We start from the raw sequence: 8,455 nt of genomic DNA on the forward strand, positions 1-8,455 counted from the left end.
TTTGCCAAAGGGTCAACAGGAAAGTCCTAAGGAAATAAGTACAAGGGGGAAGGGAACCAGGCCTCAGGCCATTTCAAAGTATTCAAGTTGTTTACACTGAGATGCCCCTAGTGGGGCGGCTGAAATATGTTCTGGTTGTTGTAGACCATCTGACAGGGTGAGTGGAGGCATATCCTCTCACCTTGGCCACAGCATCGGAAACTTCCAAAATTATCCTTGAACAAATCATTCCCGCTATGGGTTAGTAGAGAATATTGATTCCAACAATGGCAGCCACTTTACCTCCTGTGTATTGCAAAATGTTATGCAAAGCTTGGGTACTGCATGGGATTTCCACACACCCTGGCATCCACCATCCTCAGGAAGGGTGGAAAGAATGAATCAAACCTTAAAAAAAATCTTTCTAAGCTGGTCTTAGAAACCAAATTACCGTGGACTAAGTGTTTACTCATTGCTCTGCTAAGAATTAGAACTGTCCCTAGAAAAGAACTAGGAATCTCCCCCTACGAAATGCTCTTTGGCTTGCCTTTTCCAGGGAAAACTAGAAATCTCCCTTCCCTAGATTCGAAGGATCTCTTCCTTAAGAATTATGTACTGGCTTTGTCTTCTACTCTGTCATCTCTCAGGCATCGTGGTTTGCTGGCCCAAACTCCACCTCTTGAATTTGCTGTCCATCAACACCAACCTGGCAGGCAGCTGCATCCTGATCAAGTCGTGGAAGGAGTCCAGACTTCAACAGGCCGGGAGGGACCTTATCAAGTTTTGTTAACAACTGAAACAGCAGTCCAGATGGCAGAGAACGGCTGGACTCACTACACCCGAGGAAAGGGACCGATATCTGAACCAGACAATAAGTACCCAGCAACTCCGCCCAAATCTTGGACAATAACTCCAACCTCAGATCCCTTAAGGATCACTCTAAAAAGACAATAGCTGGGAGGGAATATCGGAAAATGTGGGGGGGGGGGTCAAACCCTGTGTCTCCATACCACTTGGTCAGGTGCTTTCGAAAACTGAAGAATGGGTGGTCTAAAGTTCAGATTCGGAATGGGAATAATTATGCTAGTCATAATGTTCCCAGTTCAGAATGCAACAAGTCCTGTCAAATTAGTAATAAATATAACTGAAGGCTTAGAGTTTCAAACAGTGCAATTTGAAACGTCAGGTAGTGGACTGTGGGAACTTGGAGTACCAGTGGTGTCTGAGTGGGAAGGATAAATATCTATGCCCAGAGCTGGTAAGAAGTGTTTTCAGCTGAGTCTCCCCTTGCCTCTCTTGGGCTGATGTCTGGTGGACTACCCAATACAAGGGATGGACTGTAGATAAGAGTTGGATCCTCCCGACCCACTGGAAATTAAAGGACAAAATAACTTTCTACAAAAGTAACACCCTGCCAGATTGTAGGAATCTTCAATGCAACCCAGTGGTAATAACTATTAAAGGAGCTGATAAACAACCCACTACCAGTGGGGGAGTTGATGGGGTATATGGCATAGGGATAAAGGTTACTGGTAGAGATCCTCTGGGGAGATTCCATGTACAAGTTCTTTCCTCTCCATTAAACTTGTCATTAACCACGTTCTCTCCAGTTAGCCCTTCAGTAACACTGGAGGGAGTCCAATCGGAGGCCAATTCCCCAGTTCAGAATGATCCCAAGGTAATTAGAATAATTAAAGCAGAGAACTTAAAGCAAACCATAGAAATAGAAACAGGATATGGGGATGCAAATGCCTGGGTAGAATGGGTTAAATATACAGTCCAGAGCCTAGACAAAAGTAACTGCTAAGCTTGTGCAACAGGCCGACCCACTGCTCAGATCATGCCCTTTCCCTTTGGTGTGGAAAAGCAAGAGAAGTTCAAGTGTGTGGTGCTTCTTTTCCAGAATACTACTCCTGGTGAAAATTGCAGTATGTTGTCCTCCCTTTTTCCTCCAATCAGGAGAGGAAACACCAAGGCCAGGCTAGCTCCTCACCTTGGTCCAGGAAACCACTCTGCCTGTCTCTCTAGATGGGGTGAGGGGCTCCAGGATCTTGGGACCATGGCCTCGTGTACCCAAGTGTGGATGTGACTGAGGACAGTACTGGCAGTTTCCCCAGTCTAACCATAACCCGAGCAGACCTTTGGTGGTACTGCAGAAAGGGCATCCTCTGACCAGTGTTACCTGAAAAATGAAAGGAACCTGTGCTCTGGTCCAGTTGGCCATCCCAGTCACCCTGGCATTTGAGAAAGGGGAGGAAGTGAAAACCCAAGAGAAAAGGGAGAAAAGGAGTCTACCTGGTTCTTTCGACGACTGGATATATTTAGACAGTATAGGAGTTCCATGGGAAATCCCAAATGAGTTTAAAGCTAGGAATCAAATAGCTGCAGGATTTGAGTCATTTTTGTTCTGGTGGGTCACGATTAATAAGAATGTAGACTGGATTAATTATATATATTATAACCAACAAAGGTTTATCAATTACACCAAAGATGCAGTTAAGGGCATCGCAGAGCAGCTAGATGCTACTAGCCGAATGGTATGGGAAAACAAAATTCAGCCATGATGCTGGCTGAAAAAGGAGGCGTTTGTGTAATGATTGGCGGCAGTTGTTGTACATTTATCCCAAATAATACAGCACCTGATGGAACCATCACCAAAGCTTTGCAAGGTCTAACTGCTTTCTCTGAAGAATTAGCAGGAAATTCAGGTATTAATAGTCCTCTCACCGGATGGTCAGAAAGCTGGTTTGCAAAGTGGAAAGGGGTGGCATTGTCCATCTTAACCTCTCTTATCATTGTAGCTGGAGTACTCACAGCAGTTGGCTGCTGCATCATTCCGTGTGTCCAGGGTGGACTCAAAGACTTATTGAGACAGCCCTAAGCAAACAAATGCTGGTTCAGTACATGTGAAACAATTTATACCCCCTCAGAGAGGAGGATTTATGCTATCAGGAATGTGAGAAAGCTCTTCAGAGATTTGAGAGACTGGAATGTGAAAGCTAAAGAGAGTTTAAAAGAAAGAGAGGGGATTTGTGAGAATGAGATTAAGTTTAGCTTTCACACAGGATAGGTGTGCCTGACAGGGTGGAGCATTTAAGGAATTGGCAGAAGGTTAAAAAGACAAACTGTAGTCCACAGTCAGTCCCCCTGCTTATCTGCCCACTATCTACTATACTTGCAAGGTGGAGACTCCAGGTAGAGGTTCCCAAAACAGCGTCATAACTTGTTACCAAACTAGCCCAGACTGGCTCTAAAGAGGCCTGGGTATAACCATTATAGTCAGGGGTGGAGATTTGTTCCAACCATTCCAAATGTTGCAAATTCGCACAGGAGACTTTTCAAATGTTTCCAATTTGGGCAGGCTGCATGTTTCAAATTTGGGCAGACTAGTTAGGCTTGTCGAACAGAATGTAACCTCTGGAGTATCCAACCACTGGAGAAACAGGGGAGGGACTTGCGGTTAGGTGTAGGGAATAAATACTGCTGGGTCTATTGTTCTGTGCGCCATGCCCCCCACATTTTGGTTGGGCGCCCGTTCTTGCAAGATCGTGAATAAATTCTTTTCTTCTCTACAATCGGGTGAGCGTTTATTCCTTTTTAGGAATAGTGCTTGTTTCTTACATTGGCTTACAGTTTGCAGCTAGGAGGAGTCCAAAATCAAGGCATCAAAATCAAGGTAATGCTTTCTTCCTGAAAACTGTGGCTTCCTGGAGCTGGCTGCTGGTGATCCTTGGGGTTGCTTTGCTTTTCTGTCACATGGCAAGGCATATGATGGTGTCTTATCCTTTCTCTTTTGTGTTCTGTTGAATTCCAGTTTCTTGCTTCTCCAGTGACTTCTTTTGTGGCTTTCTCTATAAGGTCTCTAGTAATAGGATCAAGAGTGATCCTGATACAGTTGGCTGTGCCTTAGGTAAAAATAACCTCATCAAAAGATCCTATTTACAATGGGTTCACACCCATAGGAATGGAATTAAGATTAAGAACATGTTTTTCTGTGGTATATAACTCCAAGCCACCACAAGCTTGTAGGGATAACTTCTTGATTTATGGGAATATAGAAGGAGGGAAAAGAAAGCCTTTCTTTTTTTTAAGAATGACTAATGAACCACTGTGTAAACCCATGTTATCTTGTATAGCCTTTCCTATGCTTCAGTGTTGGGTAAGCAGATACCACATATACAGAAGTTGAGCATGTGACACCATTATTTTATATCTGCATTAATTCAACCATATGTGCTCAGAACTTTCTATATGTCAGGCACTGTTCTAGGTTTGAGATACAGATTATATCCCTGAATTCCTGGATTTTATACTCTAGGTGCTAAGAGAAATAGCAACCAAGCAACAAATGAATAAATATAATAATTTCAAATAATGACAAATATATTGGATAGTGTAGAGGGATAATGTGATTCAAGTAAATGACTGGGGGAAGAGAAAGCCTTTCTAAGGAGGTGACCTAAATGACAGGAAGCCAACCTTGCTAAGTTCTTGACAAAAAGTATTTTAGGAAAAAACAAATAGCAACTATAAAGTCCCTGAGGTAGAAGCAACCTCAACTTAACTGAGGAACAGAAAGCATGCCAGTGTGACTGCAGTGTCATGAGAAAGAAAAAGAGAAGTTCAACAGGAAGTCATGGAAACAGACAGAAGGCAGTTTGTGTTGGACTTGATGGAGCATAGTCTGCTAAGTGAGAATAAGAAAGCATTCAAAGGCTTCTAAGCAGGTGAATGACATCATCTCACGCCAGCTGTTCTCTGGAGAAATATACAGGAGCACACATGGAAGAAAGATAGGTTAGAGGCTCTGAAAGTCGACACAAGATGGTGGTAGCTTGGCCTGGGGTAGAAGTAGTAAGAATGAAGGGAGGGGTCCCTTAAGACTCGGGACCCTCTTCTGATCTCTGCCATGGTACAAACCTGAAGGTCTCCTAATGCTCAGAACTAATAACAGTAACTCAAATCTGAAGAGTTTTTCTGAGTTCCTGTTGGCCTTTCCCTACTCTTATTTTTATTAATCTAGACACCAACCCTATGAGGTTTGTGGGAGGAGAGTTTTTATATCTTCACAAATGAAGAAATTGAGGCATCCACTAAAAGTCAACCAGAACACTGTGAAGCCAGAACTTAAATGTCTGCATTGAATTGTGTTCTTCTCAAACTCAGAAAACACTAGGCAATTATAATGGTTTACCAGCTCTGGGTATAAAGGAGGAGAAAGCCACCTTATTTTTAGTGAAAACTTAAAGCTGTATAGAAGCCAACAAATGGGTGAACTAAAATGTATTTTTTAGAAGTGAAATTCCTTGGTATTTAGTACTTACAGTTACTCAAGAGGAAAAGAAAGGAAATTGGAGATGTTTTAATTCAAGCTTCTTATTTTTGGTAGATAAAGGTTCTATATAGACTATACACCTTACCAAAAATCACAGAACTATTCTGTCTAATTCTAGGATCAGAGTTTGCATGTCTCAGCCTTCAGTCCACTGGCTTGCTAAGTAAAGAAATTATAAGAGGGAAGTAAGGAAGTCATTTAGGAAGAAGGAAGGAAGAAAGAAAATTTTTATTAAACTCCTATGATGTGACAAGAATTTTTCCTAGGCACTTTTCAGGTGGTACCTTGATTACACAATACCTCGGAAAGGTAGGTGTCATCCCCATTGTTATACAGATGACAAAAATAAGGCTCAAAGAAGTGGAGTAATATTTTCAAGTTCATACAACTGGTAAATGACAGAACAGTAGATTGAAATAAGACAATCTGAAACCAAAGCCCAAATGCATAAGTCATATCTCCAAATTTGTTCAGAGCCTATGCACAAATGAAGCAAGAACTTCGGCTAAGAACTTCGGGACCTTTATTTTTTTGTATATATATTACAGTATTTCTTAACAATGGTGAAAATTTCAGATACTGTAGTAGACTGCTAAGGTGACTTTATATTTAAAATATAATTATCAAAGGCCAGAAGCCTGAGAGCTTACATTTTATATCTCCTTTTTAAAAAGATTTCATTAATCTTAATTGTATTCAATGTTTTAGTTCAGTCATATTAGTAAAGAATGGTCTACTCTGTTTCTGAAAACTACAAATATTGTTGAAAAGACCATTTGCTCCGGTGAGTTAAAAGAAGGAGAAAATCATTATAAAAAGCACTTAACTTTGCGATTACTTCATCAATGTACCATGTATATTTTTTTATTTGGATTGTGGTTGTGAATCAACAGACAATCCATTTAAGGTACAAAATAAATCAGGTCTGTTTCTGTTTCCAGAGTCTGAGGTAGATCCTGTAGCCTTTGGTTTATTATGACTGGATGAACCTTTGTCCCCAACACCTCTTGACATAAAAGCAAGTTTGGGAGGCCTCCTTTCCTGTGTCACACTATCTGGGATGATATCACAGATATGCAAGAGAAGTGTACTTCCAACACTCACAAAACTACAGAGCTATACTCCATTAAATCTTCCATCCCAGTTGCCAGTAGGATTGTCCAGGTCCACACCAACAAAATATCCAGTTTTCTTTTCCTGGCAAAACATCACAAAATATAACTGTTCCAGATTCTATAGTTTCTCCAACCTTCAGAGAAACTCTGGAGTTTATTTCCAAAAGGGACACAACTTGCATTGTGTCCACTGGGTCTGCATAATCACTTTCCAATCAATTATCATCCTCTTCTATGATTTCCAGCTTGTCCAACGCAACAAAACCTCCACAATATTCGTCACACTGGAAAAACTGTTACCCTCGATATATCCCATCAGTGAAACTTTGGCTGTGACCCTCTTCCAGCAATTCTACTCCAAAGAATATCCCTAACACAGTCCTTTCTGTTAATAAGGGTCCTCTGAAGGGCACAACTCCAAGAAAGTTTTCTTTCCCAGATCTCAGCTGTACTTTCATGGGACAGTCCACAGCTATTTGGAGGCCTTTACTTAGTCTGTTTCTGTTTTTAAACAAGCTGACCTCCTCAAAATTGGTAATGGCCAAAAGTAGTTCTGTGAGTTTTTCATTTACTTCTACAACATCCTTTTCATCAGCAATGAGAACTGTGTGAGGTTGCTCTACAATTTCTAATCCAATTTGATTTTTCTTGCTTCTGCAGAAGGAATTCTTGAATGTCCCAAAGAATGATCTCAGATAGCTTGTCCTATACTCCCATTTGGAACTTTAACCAGGTTTTGTGTCTGTCTGTCTGTAACACTTCATTCTTGAAGAAGCAAGTAAAAATTCTGCTCTTCCTGGTAGGATGAAGTAACTTTTTCTTGGCTCCATCAGCCTGAACTCATCGTGGTATTAACTTTAAAAAACTAACTAAAAAAAAAAAAAAGAAAAAAAAGTCAGGGGTGCTACTGATAAGTTTGTGGTAAAACCGCAATAGATAAATTCACTGGCAGTTTCAGAGCATGTTTTTAACAGTTACCAAATACATATGGTAAAAAGATAGCAAATCAAAATGCCTCATCTCAAAAGAGAGCACCTTTGAACTCAAGAATTCCGGGCAGTTGTGTAAAAATTCTTCTCGCCCTAGAAGGGAGGAAACTTGGGCGATGGGGCGTCGCCTCTTCACTGGCTTCCCCAGCCAGGTCCAGGGCAGCCCATATATCTCCTTTGGAAGCAAATGGATTTAAGTGTGGTCCCAATACGTCAGGTTTAAGAGTAGAGAAGCAGCCCAAGAATTGCAAATTTGAAGTTTTTTGCATTAAAAAGCAAGCCTAAGCATTAACTGGGAATTAATGCTTAATTGGTTCAGAATTTCTATTTGGGGTGATGGGGAAAAGTTTTGGTAATGGGTGATGGTGATGGTAGCACAACATTGTGAACACAATTAACAGCACTGAATTATATATTTGAATAGGGTTAAAGAGGAAATTTTACTTTGTACATATGTTACTAGTATAAAAATTATATAAAAAAAAAAAAAGACATAGGACTTTACAACACAGTGAACCCTAATGTAAACTATGGACTATGGTTAATAGTACAGTTATAATAATGTATTTCACCAATTGTAACAGGTATCACACTAATGCAAGGTCTTAGTAACAGGGGGTATATGGGGATTGTGTATTTTCTGCATGATTTTTCCTATAAACCTACAACATCTCTAATATAGCTATATATTTAAAAAAAAAAAAAAAAGGCTGAAAATACTTATCTGGGTAAAAGAGGCCCAGATGTGACTCCTTGAGCAATCAACTGGAACTCAGTTTCCTCATTTGCAATAAAGAGCCTGAACTTTCTCCACTCTGTTTCTCTAAACAGGCATACCTCATTTTATTGTGCTTTGCAGATTTTTTTTTTTTTTTTTTAACAAATTGAAGGTTTGTGGCAGCCCTGGGTCCAGCAAGTCTGTCAGTGCCATTTTTCCAACAGCATGTGCTCACTTCGTGTCTCTGTGTCACATTTTAATTAAGGTATGTAGATTGTTTTTTAGATATAATGTTCTTCCACACTTAATTGACTACGGT

At 40.5% G+C, this 8,455-nt stretch overlaps 1 pseudogene; it reads right to left on the reverse strand.

Annotated features, from left to right (window-relative positions):
• Window positions 1-622: 622 nt before the first annotated feature.
• On the reverse strand, window positions 623-7,273 carry LOC119508882 (annotated as a pseudogene).
• Between the last annotated feature and the right edge of the window lie 1,182 nt (window positions 7,274-8,455).

This window comes from Choloepus didactylus, chromosome 14 (assembly GCF_015220235.1).
Source record: "Choloepus didactylus isolate mChoDid1 chromosome 14, mChoDid1.pri, whole genome shotgun sequence".
NCBI classification, from domain to species: Eukaryota; Metazoa; Chordata; class Mammalia; order Pilosa; family Megalonychidae; genus Choloepus; species Choloepus didactylus.